The sequence below is a fragment of the Pholcus phalangioides genome, unplaced genomic scaffold, assembly GCF_987345545.1.
Source record: "Pholcus phalangioides strain wild (caught in Gottingen) unplaced genomic scaffold, Ppha-v1.0 ptg000008l_1, whole genome shotgun sequence".
NCBI lineage: Eukaryota > Metazoa > Arthropoda > Arachnida > Araneae > Pholcidae > Pholcus > Pholcus phalangioides.
In genome coordinates this window covers 26576517-26598559 of record NW_028301601.1, presented here as the reverse complement: position 1 = coordinate 26598559, position 22043 = coordinate 26576517, and positions in this window count along the sequence as shown.

The window sequence follows — 22043 nt, the reverse complement described above, 5'->3', positions numbered from 1 at the left end:
ATTTCGAAGACAGACATTTTCGTAGCTGAAAACTGCGTATTATATTATATTATAGTTGTTACTGTGTATTATATAACTGCATTATATTATAGCTTTTAATAGGTTGGACACAACAAAAATTCTTACTGAAATTTTCTCTTATTTTCTAATTCTGTTTGTCACAGCAACATGCGTTCAATTAGAAAAAGTATTCAAGTGATGTGCCATTGTCAGATATGCCAGGTTTTCTACTAACGGGCAGTGTACGTACTGAGAAACAAAACTTATTTTCTTCACGGTAATTTCGCCTTGTAATTCCCAATTAAAAAGTAGTTTATTGCCTCTCCCGAACCCAACAAAAAATATTGTAAATATGATAAGTATTTTAGTGATATTTCTTGTGATACTGAGTGTTGATTAAAATGGCAAAACAGTTCTGGATTCTCAAATTTTGTGATTATTGCGTTCTGATCAATTAAAAAAAACCTTTTATATTCAATCTGAGAATGACTTCCAACAAAGCGACACCTGTCGAAAGCGAACAAAGTGACTTTGCTCAAAATCCGGCTAATGATCTCTTCCAAACTCTTGAAGAGTCAGAATACCAACATCTTAGGGAAATATCCACTTACCCAAAAGATCAGATATCAGCTTTTTCCAGACCCAAAAACTTTCTGGTTATGAAAAGACCGGAGGTACCGGGATTGTGAAAAATGTATATAAGCAACTATATATAGTGCAAATAATTAGACCAACTGCAAAATATCAAATTTTGTAGATAATATATATTTAATCAAATAATCATAATTAACTGCATTTAATAACATATAATCGCATTTATTAATATGATATATAGTTGACGCTAAACATAAAAATAAGAGTAGGTAATATATGCATTATATGATGAATGATTAATGTTAAAAGAATAGCATTAATTATAACTTAATGACGTCCTAACAGGCTGATGAAGTGACATTCTGTCACTGCCCTGTTGAGTGACACTTTCTGCTTTTTATTTCTCCTCCAGCCTACTTAAGCTTTCTTTTCCCCCTAGATTAATAACCCAATATGGGTAATATTAAACTCTAAGTAGTTTAAAAATAATAACATATACAACCACGGCGAAAATCGCACTACTAGTCCAGGATGGCTAAGAAATGACTCAGGGGTATGCACTGTTTGCCAATTTCAGTCGGAACCCACAGGCCACTATGTCATATTTAGGATAGTAATAGTTAATCAAAATTAAAAATGAAGCTAATCAATCTGTCGGAGCTGAGGAAGTTTGGATGCCCGCACTTGAATCTCGAGCGTACTAATTGGGTCGGTTTCTGAAAAGAACGATAATTGCATGGGAGGGAAATGCCGTTTGGAAGTACTGTCACTATATATCTTGTTAGGGCGCATGATAAACGGCAATAAGTAAAACGGGAGAACTCTTTTACTTTCCCATATAATTGGTTGCATAATGTTCAATTGTTGCTTTTTTTTTTTTCTAAACCGGAACCTTAATACTAAAATCCTGCATTTTTTTAACACTAGCATTGTGAGGCGTTACACAATGAAAGTGTCGCGAATACGTTTTTAATGTACGATACGTTTCATAGATCCCTTCAGAAATTCTCTCAGCAAATAAATTTCAATCTGTTCAACCACTGATTTTTTTTTCTGAAAAAAAGCAGCTACACACACACACACACAGTGATCTGTGATTTGACGTTTCGAGCGCGTGCGTATGGTGTTAAGAGTGTGTTATAGCGTGCTGTTTTTTTTTTCTGGTGAATGTGGGTGGTTATAAAATCTCGCCACAGAGAGCAGGTGGTAGATGGCAGCACTATAATGAGCACTGCACAGAAACAAGCTTCGCGTTAGGTTCACAACACTGACACACGCACACACACACACACACCACATTCCGCAGAGAAATATGGACGAGGTGCATGTGTCGTTTAGTTGCGTACGCCGGGGGGTTCTGGTTCGATTAATTTTGTCTTGACACAATTATTTCTATTTTTCAACCTCATATCGGTTTGTATATATTTTATACCGCGTGCAATTGTATAACATACGTATTTTATAACAATGGAAAACGTATGTAAAATGTAGATATAGATGAGAAGTAATATTAATATAATTTGAATGCAAACTTTTTTCTGAATAAAAGAGTGGCGACCTTTAAGCAGGAGTTAGAAGTGCATACTTACATTATACAAAGAAAACTGCATCTGAAGGGGGTGTCCGTTAAAAAGGGTGTTACTGTAGCGATAAATATTGTAAAGTTGTACAATAATGTGTACTTCGGAGGGAGGGGCACCCTCTACTGAGAGTACCCTCTTTTTTATGATTGTCATCGTTTCCAGATACCTGGCATATGAATGTTTTATGCATGCTTTAATTTGATGCAAGAATGTAAACCCCAGGGGCGCACTAAATATTTGCACGCGAAATGTTAATGGTGGTTCCTAAGGTAAGATAAAAAAAAAATTTCCCCGGAGTTAACTGCTTCGCTTACAAGAGGTAGGCGAGAAATTCGGATGATCTCCGTTTGACAAATCAGCAATAAATATGGTAACCTTGCCCTAACCTAACAGCACGTTAAAAAAAAAGAGGGGGGGGGGAAAGTAAAAAAATAAGAAAAAAACAAATAAGAAAAAACAGTATAATAGATGCTATACTGTTATCTGTAATACAGTCAAACCTCGTTAATGAGTCACTCTTGTTAGACGAAAAATATGACCTCGCAAGGGGAAGGACTCGTTAAATGGAGTGAACGCCGTGCTGATTCCTGCCTCCTCATTGGTGAATTCATGAAAAAAAATTAATTATCCGAATGAATTCAGTGATGAAAACTGGCTATTCGAGTTATTCTTAATCAATCAGTGTTTATATGCTGCCTAATTACGCATGAGTGAATAACAAAAAATATTATTACATTTCTCGATTTCCAAATAATTGAAAATTTTTCCCACTTGTTTATGGAAATTAAAGTTTTGTTCTCTTGGAATTGGTAGTTGAAGAAGAGAGATCTCTTTTTTTCTCCAAAGGATATAGAAATTGTAAGTCTCTGTCTGTTGTGCTTTTACAGTCCCGACACAAATTTTCTTAATAGGTCAATTTTTCATATTTAGCAAAAGCTGACCAAGCAACGCAATTCTGCAAGAAAAATAAATTCCCGCTGAACCATTCCGAAATGATAAATAGCCCAACGTTGAAAGAATCTGTCAACAATCCTGTTGCGTATGGGTTCTTAAACTTTCGCCGCAGGGTTTGACGCTTACAAAGGTTGTTCGAACCGACTCTTTATTACACTGCTCTGGAGGGAGCCGCGAATAATCGTTGATTAGGGGAAAAAGCAAGGTTTCTAGAATATATAAAAGATATATTCTAAAAGCGGCGGGAAAAAGCGCCGCTTTTGAAAAAAGTTTGAGAACCCCTGCTGCAGTGAAAAGTGGGGAATTAGTTGGAGGGAAACGGCTTAAGTGGCTTCTGCTTGAAGTGCTAGCTAGGTAGATCTTCGATGACGTAAGAGTGAACGTTGAACTTATCGTTTATATTTTGCGAAGAGTTTACGATTTGAATGGTAATTTTGGAAAGGGTACTATCTCAAAAGTGACCTCTTAAGCGGAGTGGGGTGACGCATTGTCAAGAGTTTAATAACATTAGAACCCCCATAGAGGACAATTGGATTTCTAAAAAGTGACCCGGTAAGCGGAGTGACGCACTAACGATGAAATTTCAACCTCGATGGCAACCTCGTCGAGCAAAATTTCCCTCAGAAAAAATTTCCCTTTTGACTTAAATTTTCCCACACGTTTCGAAAATAAGCTGCTATCTACCGGGGAAGATACGTAGGCAAATATAGAAAAGTATTGCACTGAATTTTTTTATTTTTCAAAAAATGCTTTTGTTTGATGAACTCTCAAAATTTCCCACTTGGAGAAATTTTGGCCCACTTTGCCCATTAATATGGGAAATTTCTCACGAGTAAAAGAAAATGCGCGTGGATCTATATGACCTTGAATTTTCTGCACGTCCTCAAAAGGGCAGCACCTTGTCCTCAACGCTATCGCAATAGCCCCGTTTACATGGGAAATTAAAAAATAAGAGAGAAAATCGTCACGAACACCGCTGAAAAAAAACCACCATAAGCCAAAGAATTTCTCACCGAAAATTTTTCAAATAAGGCCAATTTGGCGGGAAAACTGCCAACTCTGTTTCCTTCACTCCCCAATAGGGAAAAATCCCAAAGTATTATACATAGGAAAGGGATGTGCACCGCGAAAATCTCCAAGAGAGAGAGAGAGAGAGAGAGGATGTAAAAATACAGTATTTCTTCCTCTTTCTTCGCTCTTCTTTCGGTAAAAAGGTAGCAGGGAAAAGGAGCAGTTTGGTATTTTCCGTTGGCGTCTTTTGCGATATTTTAGTGAGCTTTTCCCCCTCCTTTCGCGTGCCAAGGTCAGAGGCCAACTAAGTATGGGCATACAATACTTGTCGCAAGTTTTGAAGAATGCGTTAGTCATTTTTAGGAAGGAAGGCACCAATATTGGTAGAATTTTGATTGGGGGGCATTCGCTGCCCCGATCTCCCCGGGTACGACACTGCTTTTCACCCTCACCTAAAAAGAAGAATTATAATTAAATAACTACGTTAATATAAATCTTTTATTTTTGCACTCATCATCTGTCACTGCTTCGAATTTGTGCTATTTCGAACTTGGGGAGTCCTTTTTAAAACACCCCGTTTAATCCATCTTAAAATTTCAAGCAAATATGTTGTTTCAATCAAAAGAAAAAATTACTTCAGTAGCACAACAATATCGTTAGAATATCGTACCGATACCGGTCCGACATCAGAACGGAATCGGAATGAATCAATTCATCATTCGGAATGAATACCGAACGTCGGAAATTTTTACTTGTCCGATATCGAACGATATAGTATAACGTATTCACTCTCCAGCATATCTTTTTTCTCTAAAATAGTTTTTCTCCGATTTTTACAGCATTTCGTTTCGAAGGAGAATAACTTGTACGATATAATTGACCCCTTTTGAAATAATCCAAATTTCTCTATGTCGAAATACGTCAACAAATGTATGCCATTTCTACGTCAAACAGCACAGAAACGTCGTTCTATATCGGTGTGCTACTGGGATAATTGTCATGAGGACTTCTGTTGATAAAATTTGATGTTGCAATGAAGAATTTTTTTTTGTAGTTTTAACAAGTATATATATACAGTCAAACCTCGTTAATGAGTCGCTCTTGGGAGAGCAAAAATATGACTTAGTAAGCGGAGTGACTCGTTAAACGGAGTAAGCCATAGCTGTACCACTTCCTGCCCAAGGACAATTGGGGCTTCCAAAAAGTGATCCGGGTTACGCACTAACGAGGTTTAACTGTACTAAGAACTGCTCGAGATCGCGTCCTTCCTTGAGGAAGTGGTAGTAGTTTTGGATTAGTTAAGCAGATATGAATACATTATATTTAAGTCAAAGAAATATATATTTTTAAATTCTTTAAAATTAATTATAATAGAACTCTATCAAGTTACTTTATGAGAAATTTATAATTTTTCTATCATTTAAACATTCAAAACTTGATAGAATAATGAAATCAGTAAATAAAACATCACATAAGTTGACTGTGATTTGAAATTATAAAATCTTTTTCTTTTATAGTTTATCTTATACAAAACAGATAGCGCTGCAAATGTAAGGGTTATGTTCTGTCCTGCTTATGTTTAAAGGCAAATGCTATGAACACCAGACCTCTGCCCGGCTGGGTTCATGACAAGGCTTTGACCATTCTTGTGTTCATGACATAAAAAAAAAGAGTGTTTCTTTTTTCGTGCATGAAATTATGACTACTTTCCTGGATTTTGATTGGGGACCGTGGAAAGCTCCTTTGAGGCAAGCGGTCAAAATTTGTTCCGTTTTAAAGCAGTTTCAGTTTCTTAGCTCAATTAAATTTTGTTCGGTTTTATACGTACTATTAGGCTTCACAACTATTGCAAGTCCATTTATATTTATTGTGGATAATAACCTAATAATGGACACCTAAAAGTCTTTGATAGACAGTTAATTCAGTTCAAGTGATGTAAAGGAATTAAATATGTCAAAGTTCAGTTAAAACTATCATTTTTTACGGCCCTGCTTTTACAAAATTTATTGTCTACTCTTTTCGAACCGTGCATGGGGTTCTTGCTGATGACGACCCACTGCATAGGTTCTGTTTCACTCTTGCATAAACTCCATCTTGTATTTTTTTTAATTCAAATAATTACCTTTTTTTTGTGTATACAGTCAAACCTCGTTAATGAGTCACTCTTGGGAGCGCAAAAATATGACTTAGTAAGCGGAGTGACTCGTTAAGCGGAGTAAGCCATAGCTGTGCCAATTCCAATTGGGAGTTCCAAAAATCATTGATCATTGATCATTTTTGTCGCACCGCGGTCATTTTTTGCGCACGAGGGCTAATTAGACCGGGACCTACAATTTATTTCCGATTCCGAACGGCAGGCTTGTTTTTTTTTATACTCATCGAGAGGTTGGTGCGCTAACCCCTCGACGGGGGACTCCCTGCGGTAGCAGTTTTTTGCTGCGGTCAAATCGCCGTTTTTTTGTTGTTGTTCCAAAAAGTGACCCGGTAAGCGGAGTGACGTGTTAACCGGGTGACGCACTAACGAGGTTTGACTGTATATACATATGCTATATACCGCCAAGAAAGCTCGAAGTGTGGCCAATTCGTGACGAGGCCGGCCACATCGCGAATTAATCAAGACTTTTTGGCCTAAGTCTGCATTGCAGAAATAATTCGGACATTGGTCGGCCATTTCATGAAGTGACCGGAGATACCCAGCTAAAGCTCGATGTGCTGATGTAAGACGACCCGGTTGGAGCCAATTCTTTTTTTAACAATCGCCAACGCGTGATACATATCTATATACAACAGCTGCATTAGAATAGCTCCATGTGACGAGAGAAAAACAAAACTGAAAAATTTGGGAGAAAAACTATAAAAGTAATTACATAAGCTTTAGTTTTTCGTGCTTGATTCTGGAGAAAAATAAGGATTACCGCAACGTGACTACCGTTTGATGGGTTGCCATAACAAACGTGGGCATAATTATGACTACATAATTAATTGACTACATAATTTGACTACATACTACTGATTAACATAATAAAAAAATACGCCAACTTGACGGTGATCTTGATTTGAATCATGTCTTTTGTAATCGGATTTTGACCTGAGATCACCGACCACTTCGCGAACTGGCCGGGTCAATATTTAGCGAAATTTGCTAATTCACGAAGTGGCTAATTTCGGGTTACACACACACGCGCGCGCGTACCGATATATTTCTAGTGCATTTTTTTTTATTCATTAATATATTCCATCCATATTTTTGAAAAAGAGCGCAAATTATCCCAGGACGGTCTCTCTGGGCTGTCAGCGGTTATGTTTGACTGTCTGTATAGGACGGGTGCACATGGTATGATGTAGTAGTAGAGTGTCCGCCTCCAATCATTAGTCTATCGATAACAGTGGGCGCGAAAAATGATACAGCCTGTAGGTGTACACAAATGTTGCGCCCTTCACACATTCCAGTCTCATTTTCTTTACCACTCTTTCCTCAAACTTGCTGCCCCTGAACTATTGTGCGCTTAGCTCCTGTCTCTGTACATACGCTTCTGTGTCCAAGCCATTCTTTACTTGCATACTTTCTAAGTCACTGTGCTGTGGTAACTGCCCTAGTCTCTGGTTTGATCACTCCCATGCTCACTTATTCTTTTGGCCACTCACTGACCTGGTCCCTGGCTTATCTAGGTCACTCTTTTTCTCATTCACATGCTTGCTCACACTGTTTTAGACACTCACCTGCGTGCACAAGCTTTGAGTCACTCTGCTGGTCACCAAATCTCTAGCTTACCGTTTTCGTTGCTACTACTTCACCAAACACGAACTCTGGCCATATCGCTATATTGTTGTTTACTGTCATTAATGAGATGGGTTGGAAATGAAGGTGTTGTCTATCGGTGGCCGCCTCAAGTTGGTTACGGAAATTATTTTGTCTATATTCTCCTCCCCGAGTTCGAACCCGGGACCATGACAGCAACGTTCACGGCAGTAGACGAATATCTTATCACCTCGCCACTCAGATGTATGTTTTGTCGCTGACTGTCCTAAACTCTCGCTTTCTGGGTCACTTCTGTGGACATTCTCAAGCTTGCACACGCTCTAGGTCACGTTTGGCCACTCACTGACACGGCCCCTTGATTTCTAGGTCACTGTTTTGGTTTCTCGCATGCTTGGAAACTCTATTTTGGTCGCTCACTGAATTGTTCTTTTGCTTTCTAGTTCTTTCTTTTGTTCACTCACATGCTTGCAAACACTATAGGTCACTCGCTGACCTGGTCTCTTTCTTTCCCGTATATATCTATGTATAGGCGCAGCCCTAACGTATTTATGTTGCCAGAGTTGCTGTTACTTCGTTTTCTTGCTGGTGCTGACATCCGCGTTCTATGTTTGGAAATAAAAATTATAAATGTTAGAATTTTCTTATGTTATGCAAGTATTGTGTTAAAGATATATTTTCCAATGGGAGATGCTCCAGACAAAGTATAGAATATGATTTGGCTTATGAATGGAGCATGTGTGTGTGTGGCATTTAGTGTTGATAAATGCATGGTTGCTCATTTTTGGTTCGAACAACCCACGTTTCACTTACGAGTTGAACGGTATTAATAATCCGGATGCAAATAGGGTTACCGATTTCGGAATTGACGAACAGCTTGGGTTTTCTGAACATTGCGCAACAGTGGCCAGCAAGTGTAGTCAGTGGTGCAGTGCGATGCAAATAGAATGCTCGGTTTCATTTTCAAAAAGGTGAAAGGTGAAGGTTTCTTCGCGTGCTCGTAAAGTCATTCTTCCGCTTTTCCGAGGCTTAGGCGTCACAGGGAGTTTTTCTCTAATCGCCTTTCTTAATGAATGGAATAACTTACCTTCGGGGGGTCGTTAATTCTAACCCGATCGACACGCTCAAAAATAAGTACGAAAAACATATTGGAATAAGACGGGAAGCTATCCACTCTTAGATAAGACAGCAATGTTTTGTTTTGGCAGGGTATTATATGTTATTAATTATTTTCGAGATATTAATTATTTTAGTTATTAATTATCTTCGAGATATTAATTATTAATTATTTTCGAGATGTTAATTGTTAATTATGTTCAAGATATTCATTATTAATTATTTTCGAGATGTTAATTATTAATTACTTTCAAGATATTAATTATTAATTATTTTAGTTATTAATTATTTTCGAGATATTAATTACTAATTATTTTCGAGATATTAATTATTAATAATTTTCGTTAGTAATTATTTCCCAATCGCTCTTTTATTGAGTTGCTATATTTTAGTGGCATCCATATTTTGTTTGACATCCATATTTTAATGGGCATCTTTTTTTTTCAGCCACATCGTTGGGAATTTTGTCTCTTGTGCTGAGAGTTTTGTTAGCGTGAGAGTACAAAGAGTGTGTTTGTATTTGTATAATAATTCCAACTCATCAGTCGGCAGAAACTAATTTTGGGCCGCATCACGTCCAAAAATAAACGTAAAAAAAGGTCCAATTCAAAGTTCCCTTGAGAATAGAGAATATAGAAAAAAATTGATGTACAAATCATAGTAGGAAGCATACGCACTTTGTTTCTTATTGAGCTGATCTTGTGTCATCTTTCCCGCTTATTTTTCGTTGGTAGAAATATTAGCGATAAAACGAAATTATAGCTGCAGTCATTTTTAGATATTGAGGAGTCATTTTATTTCCAGTTTCAACCTTCGTTATTTCCATCATGACCGGTTTTTAGAGGAAATTTGAGTAAAGCCAATGGGAGCTGATCGGTCGATCGAGTGCTAATCTTCAGTTAGAGGGCAAGCGAGTCACCATACTATTGCTCAACTGTTCCCAGATAGTTGTCGTCATCCGTAGATATAATATAACCATGTTAATCTTATGTCTATGTCTTCACCCAATCATATTATATGCTTGTTCTTCTCGTGGATACTCCCCCACCCCCGAAAAAAACATGTTTTCGAATATTCAGATGATTATCATTTTTAATATGTATCAAGTAATTAATAATAGTTTGAGCTCCAAGGTATAATTAATGCTGGGTATTATTTTGATGATGATGTGTTTGTGTGTTTTCTTCTTATCGAGATATTCATTATATAATTTTCAAATAGTTAGGGAAGATTATAAAAATGGGTGTTGTTGATATATATAATACGGTAAATGAGATAAATTGGTTTGATTATCGGTTATTACGCATACTTACCAATCGTCTTGGTAAACTTACCAAGATGATTGGTAATTTATCACTTTCCTTCTAATATTTATAATACCAAGAGTCGTTCGTAAATTTCATAAATATGAAAAAAAAAAATGTTGCAAACGAATCTAGTATGTGTGATGAACATAGTCGGACTCCAATATAATAATAATAAATTACACGATCGTTCCTCGATATATACATGCAAAGGTGGATTTAACGAAGGGCGCATCGGGTGAGCCCCTAGGCCCCGACTTCTAAAGGGCCCGAAAAAACCCAACTTCACACTTTTTTCTAATTTGAGGGGCCCAATATTTTCTTTTCCGTGTAGGCCTCGACCGGCTTTAATCCACCACTGAATACAAGTATGAATTATCATGTATATTATATCATATAGTCCATTTTATCAGGTTTACCAACGACGCGACTCTTGGGTACTGTGAATAATTACCGCTAAAAGTGATAATTTTTTAGTTTGTATTTATTAAATTTGCCAACGATGCTTGGGCACCATGCATAATCGCCAATAAAAGTGATAAATTTGAGAAAATTTATCAAATTTACCGACGACGCTTGGGTACTATGACTAAGGCATATTGTAAAGCATAGTAATTGACCAGCACATAAAATATCCACTGAGATATTTGATTTAAAAAAGAAAAACACTGAAAAGACAGGGGTTGAGGGGAAATAACAGTATAACGAGGCTTGTCCGTTGGTTCTTTCTGAATTTCTGAATTAAAATATCTCAGAGAATATTGATTTTTAAAATGTGATTATTATAATTTTTTTTGGCCACAGAAGACACAGGGCAACAACTTTCTAATTTTGTTTCTGAACTGGATGTCTGTACAAAAAGTGGTTTTTGCAATAACTATAGAACCCTCTTGCAATATGAATGTATGAATGACGTATCTGAGATCTACGATTTGGATATTTCTTCTAATTAGAGGTATGCCTCTAGGATCAACGGTTCATTTTTGCGGCGAGATTAGTTAGCTACGCATATCGTATATTTACAGTTATCGTGTGAATCGTAACATTCGATTGTAAGCGGGGAAAAAGTTGTTAATGATGTTCTATTAAGCGGGTAACATTGTCTGTATGAGAGACATTCTGTTACTTGGGAATTTCATCCGTTTAAGCAGAACCGACCGTATTTATTTCATTAGAAACATTTTTACAATTGGAATTCTTTTCTGAGAGCAACGGCTGAGAAGAAAAGGATATTGTAATGTATTTCCTTCCATAGGAAGGAAGCGCACTGTACTCGGAAAAGGGGGGGGGGAGCAATGAGTTGAAACAGGTAAAGAAACACTTAGCGCTATGTAAGATGTACCGTTTATAATCAGGTTACTTGAGACTCAACGATCATTAAAGATATGCACGGAAAATCAACCTTCATATCGACAGGTTGAAGACGACGTTTACATGACATCCACCATGAACGGTTTACTAAGACCGTGACCTACAGTTCGGTCGATTGCGGACGTCTCATCCAGCACGTCCACACCGGCAATTAAACCTGTCAGAGTTGGTTTTATGTGGCTAAATAACTCTATATCCATCACTAACGGGAATATTTCACACCCCCCCCCCCTGAAATGAGCAGCATTTATGAGTTCATTAAAATAACTAACTTGATCCGTGATCAAACGAACGTCCGCTCGATACCCTTAGTCGGAGGTTATCTCATCTCCATCAAATTCTCGTTGCTTTTTCCAACCAAGGTCTTGATTGAGAATTGGTCATTACATAACGAATCGTAAAAGACATTACGTAAGTCTGGAATTTTTCTCGGACGGAGTCGCGTACGCACGATCTTTCATTTTGGCGGGTTCTAGTAACATTCCGTTAATGCTTTCAGACGTCCATTAGTTTGATATGTATTTTCTCGTTATTATTCTATTAACGAATGCAACTTTGTTCTGGCTTTAACCTTAAGAGAAAAATATCCATACGGGCAAATAATGAAGAGAAGAACGGCTCCGTTTTTTTTCCTGTGTGTGCAGGAAACGTATTTTTCATTTTAAATTTCTACGCATCAAAAAATTTTTGCTGGTGTCAAATAGCCAAATCGTGATAATCGTTACGAATACTGAGACGGAATCAGAAGAAAAATTCGCATCGTTGTTTCTACTCCGCGAGATTCTTGATCTCGAAATACAGTAGAATATCAGCTGAATATGAAGAGATAAAAAATGAAAGACACTTCTCTGTTCCTATGAGAGATAAATGAACGCAATACTCGCAAGGTTAATCTCATTGAAATTCGATGAACGTTTTCGAAGGGTATACCCATCACATACAGACGCGAAACCAGTCTGAATCGCTCTATTCTAATCCCATATCCGTTTGTTCAAAAGGACAATACGTAAATATATTGTGGTATTGTACGAGTTTCAATAAATATAATAATTATCCGTTTTAAGGCATAACAATAAGAGATTGATACCGTGTAATTCGAATAATTTATTCGACATTTTCGAGCTTTCGGATCTGTTAAATTTGCTGTTCCACACCTGGGAATTATATACAACAGCCATTTGTTACTCGATGTCGCATTCAACTTTCCATTTGGTTTCATTAATCAGGCATCTAAGGTTCAAAATCAAGGACGTTTGGTTTTTTTGGACAGTTCTAAATGAAATGCGAAGATTGAAATAAGCTAATAGATGACCTTTTTCTTCATGGCATTGCATATGGTAGAATGTTATTACATAAGTGTTTACGGAGAAAAATCAGACCATTCCAAACGTTTGGATGGAAATGGGATGGACAGATCACACACTACAAGACAAGACAACAGATGGGCTACAAATAAACTGATCTTATCAACCTCTTTGCTTATGACATTTGGCAATGAATTACCAGTGATAAATCTACATGACTGTTGTGCCAGACATGACCCAGGCTCTGTCCCATAGAGGATATAAGCGCATTACCTGGAGGGGTTTGGCCACGCTGGAGAGCGAATCTACATGTCTGGTAACATTCTTTATTTTAGGATGCAAAAGGGGGAAAAAAACGAGTTTATAGGAGTACATTTTCTCTTCATTAATCGATCATATTCACTATCCTTACCCTTTAGATACAGTCGGCCTCGCTTAAACGGATATCCATAGTTCCAAAACACAGACAATATCCGATTGAGGGATCCCATAGGTTTTAACATGGTGAAAAACTATATACCAGTAGAGATATTATCAAAATTACTATTTAGCAATGGATTTATTTCAATCTTTTACAAATATTTATTTATTGGACATAAAACACAATCACACTGAGAAAAACACAAAACAATAAACTCCGCAAAAAGTAACATTACGATGATACAGACACTCTGTGACCCCAAGGGACTGATAGTCCTTCTAGTGGGTCAGTATTCTATCCAGCGCCAGTATAAAATTTCCTATGTCCAATACTTATTTTTTACAAATTAAAAAAAAAAGCATTAGAAAGCAGCTTTCGCGTTTGATACAATAGCATGGCATCAATGCAACTCATTCAAATTGAAAGAAACTGTTCAGTTCATGAAATGAAGCAAAAGATTGGGATTTCAATTTGACTCGACCTCATTTAAAATTAAATTTTGATTTCAAAATTTTTTGAATTTCATAATTTATAAATTAAAATCTTATTTTAGATAAGATTGAATCAATGAAATCTCAGTCTTTTGCTTCATTTCATGAACTGAACAGTTCCTTTTATTTTGCATCAGCTTTTATACGCTTCAAAGGAGGACACTGCAATGCAGAATTTTGAGGTGCTACCACCGTTACGAACGTTATTATCTTTACATGGTCATTAAACTAAGCACAAACTTTTAAATTTACCAACTTAATGAGCGTATTAAATATATCAGAGGAATCAAATCTGCTTAGAAAACAAGTTCGTTCAAGGAATTTCATCCATCAAACCTAGTGTTATTCAAAATTTAAGCTCGTAAAGGTAATGAGCTGGTGTCATCTCAATAGAGTCAGTGGCGAGATATAATGATTATGAGAACAATAAAAAATTTTATGGGACTACTATGCATTTATAATCCCCCCATCACTGGCGGAACTCTACAAATATGAGACATTAAGCTCGGACTGCGATAATTGTCTGTCTAGGATTAGTTACTGAATTATGAGTACTATATACACGGCAATAGTGACACATAAAAGACATTTTACGAGCACATGCATGCCTTTCTCTGTAACTAGTGATTCATGTATAATCTGTTTTTTTATGCCTATAATCTATTTTCAACACTATAATCAATCTTTACTGCATATATTGATCTAAACCGTTGACGTTAGCATCAGTTATTCACAGCACGGTTATTTCAGAAGGGTTCCCATCCATATACACTGAAATAATGGTCCAACCCTATCGCAAAAAAATACTCTGAAAACTAGTTCTTTAACGACACTAGACCTAACAAAGAGGGTCACCCTGGTAGCGTGTCAATAAGAGCGTCCAAGTCAGTTTTTTTGTCCGAATTTTCATGGGAAAATGAACCCCCCGACCCAAGGCCGGGGGTAATAAACGGGCAATAACTTTCGATCAGAAGTATTTGATTGGACGTCACTGATCATCCTTTTGTTAATGAATATAAGGGACTTCGAACAGGTTTCTTCAAAATACTCTCTACACAATATATACCAGTGAATACGAACCTCTTTTTTTTGTTTAGTACTTTTTCCTGCCACTTTCTTTTAGTTGAACGTTCAACAGCCTCGACTGACACCTGAATGGACTGAAAAAGCTGAATGTGGTCAGATAAAGAGGGGTAAGAAGAGGATCATCGGTGAGAAAATAATTGAATTACAAGATAAAAGAATAAAAATTCTTGTCAAGGTCGACTTGATTATTGAGGGCATGATTCGTTGGTAGGAATTTCATCGTAGGGATATATTTTTCTAGTTTGTTTCATTCACGCTCGGATCCGTCCTTCGATTCCGACCTTTTCAGCTGTAATAATTATAGTAGGCTGTGTGTGTGTGTGTGTATCGGATGACCAAACAGGGAAAGCTGAACGGTCCTTGCTGGGATGAGTGACACTAGAGGAAAATAGGCTTTATTTATTTTGACAAATCCCGCTGAGGAGAATGCCTTCTAATACTGTATTCGAGTTGCATCTGAGTAACGCAGATTGGGATTTTCAACACTAGGGATGAATAATGAATTAGTTATGAAGTCTGAGTATTTGCATGATCTTTCAACAAACTGTCGAATCGAGTTGTATATGTTACTGCCGAAGCTAGATGTGCGCGAGAGTTTCGGCGAAAGACTTTCGGACTTTGGCTGGCCGATTCGCGAAATGGCCAGAGATCCCTAGCCAAAGTTCGATGTGAGTGTGAGATTGTCCTGTAGGAGCTAGATACATTTTTTTTCCATCGCCAACGAGCCATTTCCATGGCTTTCTCTATATAGCAGCCGTATTTGAACAGCTGTATGTGACGAGAAAAAAAAAAGAAATTTTAGAGAAAAAAATATTCATATAATATTATACGCAAATATTTTTTCTGTCAAATTTTGTGTGATTATCGCAAACAAAAGTGATTATCGCATCGTAACTGTTGTTTGATGGGTGGCCATAGCTAACGTTGGCATAATTATCACGCAAAGGTACGCTAACTTGCCGAAGAAATAATACCTTTTGTTATCGGATTTCGGCCAGGTATCTCTGGACACTTCACGAGCTGGCAGGCCAAAGCCCGAAATTCCGACATTGGCTGGGTCAATTCACAACGAAATCGGCCAATTCGCGGACTGGCCAATTTCTGCCTTTGCAGTAGCATATATAAGAAAAAGGATAAAGCCTAATTGAAAAGAATGATTCATATAACTATGATTACTGAATAAAAATTCAGCACTTTTCAATTATTTGCATCAAAAAGATTTATTCACATAATTATAAAAAATCTGAGGAAGTTACAGGATCACCAAGTCATAATCCCGCCGAGCAGAAATTCTATCTAAGTAAATCTCTACGTTTCAAAATCAATTTGACAAAGAATATATATTCAAATAATGTACTTCAAAAATTTATCAACAATATTGGGTGATGTGAAATAGATAAATATATATTTACGATCAAATAAATTTTACAAATTTAATTTTCGATTTCAAGTTTCTGATTTTGATTTTTTTAAATTCGCTGACAGTTAACATTTTATTTTTTCAATAAGGGGGTCGTTCAAGTATTATGTCAGAATCGATAGGAGGGGAAGGGGTTTCGGGTTTGCTGACTTTTGATGACCGGGGGTGGGGGTTTGGATGATGCTTACGTCATCAATCACCCATTATGAAGATATGAAATATTCTTAATGGCATCTTACTCGGTGCACCAAAAACGAGAAAAATCTTTCGCTAGTTTGTGGGCAGGTGAACTAACATTCTCCATAATGATAAATCCCTTACAGAACCACTTCAGCGACCTCTAAATGTTTCACGGATCCTTCAAGTGCTCAGGAAATGCGTCCGGGCTGCTTAAGGGCTGTGGAAATGCATAGATGCTAATGCTTCTGATTCACCCGTAAGCAATCCGATTTTTCAGCCTTATTAAAATCTTCCGGTCGGAAATCCAATTCTTCCGAATTTTTTTTTTCGTATCTTCGTAGAAAAATCTCTAAAACTCATCGAGTTTAGCTTTGTTTGAATGGAAAATTCCTGGAGAAAATACCTGGAGATAAATGAGTGAAGTGAGTGAAATGAGTGAAATGAGTGAAGTAATTGAATGATTTATCGCTGTAGGACTGTTGCTCTCTGCGGCGAGACTTTTTAACGGGGAGATCGGCTCGCATTTGCGCCTTGAAGTTGGGAACCACAGAAAACCAACTTCAGCCGACCATCACTGTGGGGCTCGAACCCGGATCCTCGCATCGCGAGTCCGTCAATTTCAGGCTGACCACTTTCCCCGAGAAAAAATGTGGGGAAATCACAGGATTTCAAGTACAAAAAATTGGTAATTGTTGCCAAATATGATGCCAAAAGCAAGCAAAGTAGCGAATTATAGCCAAAAAAAAAAAAAAAAAATCGGGACAGTAAAAAATGCGCCCAGGAAAAACGGGCTTTATATATGGTCACCTATCGAAATTTCTAAAATGTCCCTGTTTGGTTTTTCCCTTTTATTTGTATGATATGTTTTCTTTGATGCGGAATGTGTCATCACGGGATAAACTACAGATTTTTCAAGTCTGTGAACTGGCACCTATAGAAAAGTGTCCGGGCTTCTTAAGTGCTATGGAAATGTGTCTAGGCCGCTTAAGTGCTCTGGAACTGTGAAACGCATCACACAAATGATCCGTAATTATGCAACGGACCACTTAAATTATCTGGGATGTTCCGCGGCGAACTTGAGTGATGCAGAACCGCACTGGAGGCCGCTTAAGTGCTCTAAAGCTGTGCCACATGCCACTCAAGGGATCTCTAAATGTGAAACGGATTGCTTAAGTGTTCTGGAACTGTGTCGCAGGTTACTTAAATGCTATGGAATTGTGCCACTGGTCATTTAAGCGATCTGTAAATGTGCCGCTTACTTCATTTTTACAAAATTGGGTTTGAGGGGCTATCCACATCAAATAATCTTCAAGACCACATTTGGTCTCTAAGTCAAGTGTTTATCATAAAACGGGTGGGTCGCAATAAATTTCTTAAAGATAAATTTTGAGTTCTTACCCTTCAAATAGCATTGAAATCAATCAATCCACGGCCTCCATGGGAGGATGGGGTTTTGGATGATGCGCACGTCATCAACCACCCTTTATAAAAATATGAAATATTCTTAATTGCATCTTACTCGGTGTGCCAAAAACGAGGAAAAACCTTTCGCTAGTTTGTGGGCACCTGAACTAACATTTTTCCTATAAGTTCTCTCTTATAACGAATGATTTTTCAACCTTATAGAAGACGCCACAGCAGCAGATGGACCCCTTTGGAAGGCCTGGAAGGACTGCAAGGTCAAAGGGGGCAACATCAATAAGATCAAAAACCAAAGAAATGAATTTGTCTTCTCCGAAAGTGAAATAGCCAAAGTACTGGCCAACAACTACGAGGAACAGTTCTGACCGAACTCCAATCAATCATCTATCATCGAGCTTGAACATCGGAGGAAACTTCAAGATTTCCTGAGCATACCAAGACCGGCTCTATGAGGATTTCGTGAAGCAGAACTAACCACTTCGGACGAGGTTAACACTTATTAATAAACTCAAAACTAAGAAAGCCCCTGGAAAATGACGAAATCTCCAATTATGCTATTAAAAACTTACCCCCTCCAATTCTCTCTACTCTCACAAATCTCTTCCACAGCATGCTTCGAATCAACTATTTTCCTCGCATCTAATTTTTCTATTAAAGAAGCTTATCCTAAGCTTTCTATTATAAAACCAATTCATAAAATGGGTACTGATGCTCTCATTGCAAAAAGTTACAGAACAATCAGTCTTCTGTCTAGCATCTCTAAATTATTTGAGCGTATATACGGGGTGATTATAAAAAAACTATCCCGACATATGGGCCCCTAACTATCATACCATTCACAGAAACTGAATGAAATTTTGGCATAAGGTATTTTGATGTATGCGCTCAAGAATGATATGGAAAACAACAGTGTCACTCTAACAGTTACGGTTACAGTGAGAAAATTTCGAAAATATCAAATGGCAACACCAAGTTTTTTGTATTGGAATGTGATCTCCATTGTGAAAAACCCTAAATAGCGTTGGAATGGCACCTGTAGCACGAAAATCCCCGGAGCTGGGCAAGGAAAAAGTAAAAAGGATTGCCGTGCACCAGAGCATTAATGTTCGTTTCATTCGTCACACCGTTTCTTCGGCTGAGATCCCAGCCTGATTAGTTCTCCACAAGGTCATGTGGAAAACACAATAAAATGCTTTATTTTATGCTGCTTCTCTGTCCTTATTGGTTGTCCTCACTTTTAGCCCATCTACCGCCGGTGATTTTCATGCTACAGTTGCCGTTCGAGCGCTATTTAGGGTTTTCACAATGGAGATCACATTCCAATACAAAAAACTTGGTGTTGCCATTTGATATTTTCTCACTGTAACCGTAACTGTTAGAGTGACATTGTTGTTTTCCATATCATTCTTGAGCGCATACATCAAAATACCTTATGCCAAAATTTCATTCAGTTTCTGTGAATGGTATGATAGTTAGGGGCCCATATGTCGGGATAGTTTTTTTTATAATCACCCTGTATATATGACTTGAGCAACATGGCTCCCGCCGAGGCTACGTCTGTGTAACCCAACTGCAAAGAGTGCGTTTCTGATCCCAATAAGCGTTAGAAGGAAGGGCAGAGTTGACAAAGAGTGAGAGGGGGTCAGAGTTTTGTTGACAGTGAGAAGGAGAAAGGCTAAAAATCTACTGACGTACCCTCTGTATACGAAACAGACCCCGACATCCACGACAGGTTACTTTAATAAATGTTAGTGCGAGCTGGTAAATGCCCATAATGGGCAAGAAAATGTCGGATCATGATTAATGGGCTTCAACAATGACTTCTGGAATGTCCACTTCGGTTATCGTGGTTCACAAATAATGCGTTTCAGCCATATGTGTTTGTCACTTCTCTAACTGGAGGCAGTGAACAAACTACTAGCGATTCGGAAGTAGAATCTTAAATAGAAGCAGACTCAAGTTAAATGGCACAACTTAGGCACCTACTCCATTACATCTCAATCAACTGGAATCAAGGACATCTGTGTAAGAGCAATTTTTGAAAGTAGGAGTTAATGTCCTCACACACACCCTATTTTAAAAACAACACACTCGGCGACCGTGTCGTAAATAACCGGAAGAATAACACGAATGTTTCAGTATATTGTACACTGATATAGCATGATTATAATTTTGTAACCATGAATATTTGTATGAGCACACAATATTTGCTTCCAGTATGTATTGTATTTATACTGTAGCAGTATTTATGTGCATTCCCAATTATGTAAAAAGGAAAACTTATGCTATGTAAATAATATATGTGTGTAATTGAAATGTGAGTGCCCATCACTGTGAACAGAGGCTCGGTTTGACTATTCCCGTCGCAGTATATATATTGCATATTCTGTAAGAAGAAAGGGAAGCAAAACTGCATCAGCACGGTGGACGGAGGCTTTGTTTCTTCGTTTCACGTCACAGTGGAGTCCCTTGTGTATATTTTGTATGCATTGTGTATTTAGACTATCGGGAATTATGAGATGCATCGGTTGCGTGTAGTTACAGAGACATATCTTACACAAGGGACGGACTTTATTTCACACAACATCCTATATACATGACGAGAAACGAACTGCGCAATAACTAGAATAATCACCTGATGGCGCTTTGAGCGCGTACATCAATCCTCGCTCTGAGGAAGTGGCTTTCTTTTCCCACACGTCGGCGGCGACGCCACAGACTATCCCCCCAGTGAGCGAGCGAACGCTAATGTAGGAAATACAAGATTGACATTCACATATTGATGATACAAAATTATAACAAATAATAACCAATGTGCATGTGTGTATAAATACTTGCGACAGCTGAGAATTCAATATTTTGCTAAGACGAATGAAAAATACGAATATATACGATGTTAACATGTTCGCAATGATTTGAAAAAATAAATAATGTAAATTAACACTTATGCGAGAAATGCGAAAATGTAAAGGCATAACACAAGAATATAAATGGGTGTAAAACATATGCAATCAAAAATACGAAACAAATCGTTCTGGAAAATGAACTCTTCGTCCATAACGAGTTGTTACTGTTTTTTCTGTCGTTGACACTGGATTTTTGGAGTCCTGTTTAGAACTGATCTCATTTGGTAGTTCGGTGACTGCAGGTGGTTCTCTGTCATCCATGGCGAATGCAGATTTGACTCTGTCAATAGACACTGAGATAGATTTACCATTTACTTTGATTACAAAAACTTTGTCGGTCCTTCGCACTACAGGATATGGTCCAGTGTAGGGTGCGCTTAATGCAGGTCGAACTTTGTCTACGCGTAAGAACACATGAGAACAAGATTTTAAGGAAGGATGAACATAAATCTTGAAAGTATTCTTATGAGATGGAGATACGGGTGATAAACTCCTCATGAGCGAAGACAGCATTGATGCATAGGTAGCGTCTGGTGTAGATTTGGACACCTCATCTGAAAGTAGGTCAGATGGCAATCTAATAGTGGTTCCATACACCAGTTCGGCACAGGTAGCTTGAAGATCCTCCTTGAAAGCGGATCGTAGACCCAGGAGGACTATCGGAAGCGATTCTGACCATTTGGTATTGTCGTGAGCAATGATGGCACTTTTTAGGGTGCGATGAAATCGCTCGACCAGACCATTGGCAATTGGATGATATGCAGTGGTTCGTATGCGATCTGTTCCTAGTAGTGCTGCGAGCTGCTGGAAGAGATGAGATTCAAATTGAGTTCCACGATCTGTGGTCACTGTTGAGGGACACCCAAAACGACTGATCCATGAATCAAAGAATGCTTTGCAGATGGTTTCGGCGCGTATGTCCGGTATCGGTGTTACTTCGGGCCATCTTGTAAATCTGTCTATCATGGTAAGACAGTAGATGTTCCCGTTTGATGGTGGATAAGGGCCTATAATGTCAATGTGCACATGTGAAAAACGAGCGTCGGGAAGTGCGAAGGTGCTCAGAGGTGCTTTTGTGTGCCTCTGGATTTTCGATCGCTGGCATGATTGGCAGCAGCGTACC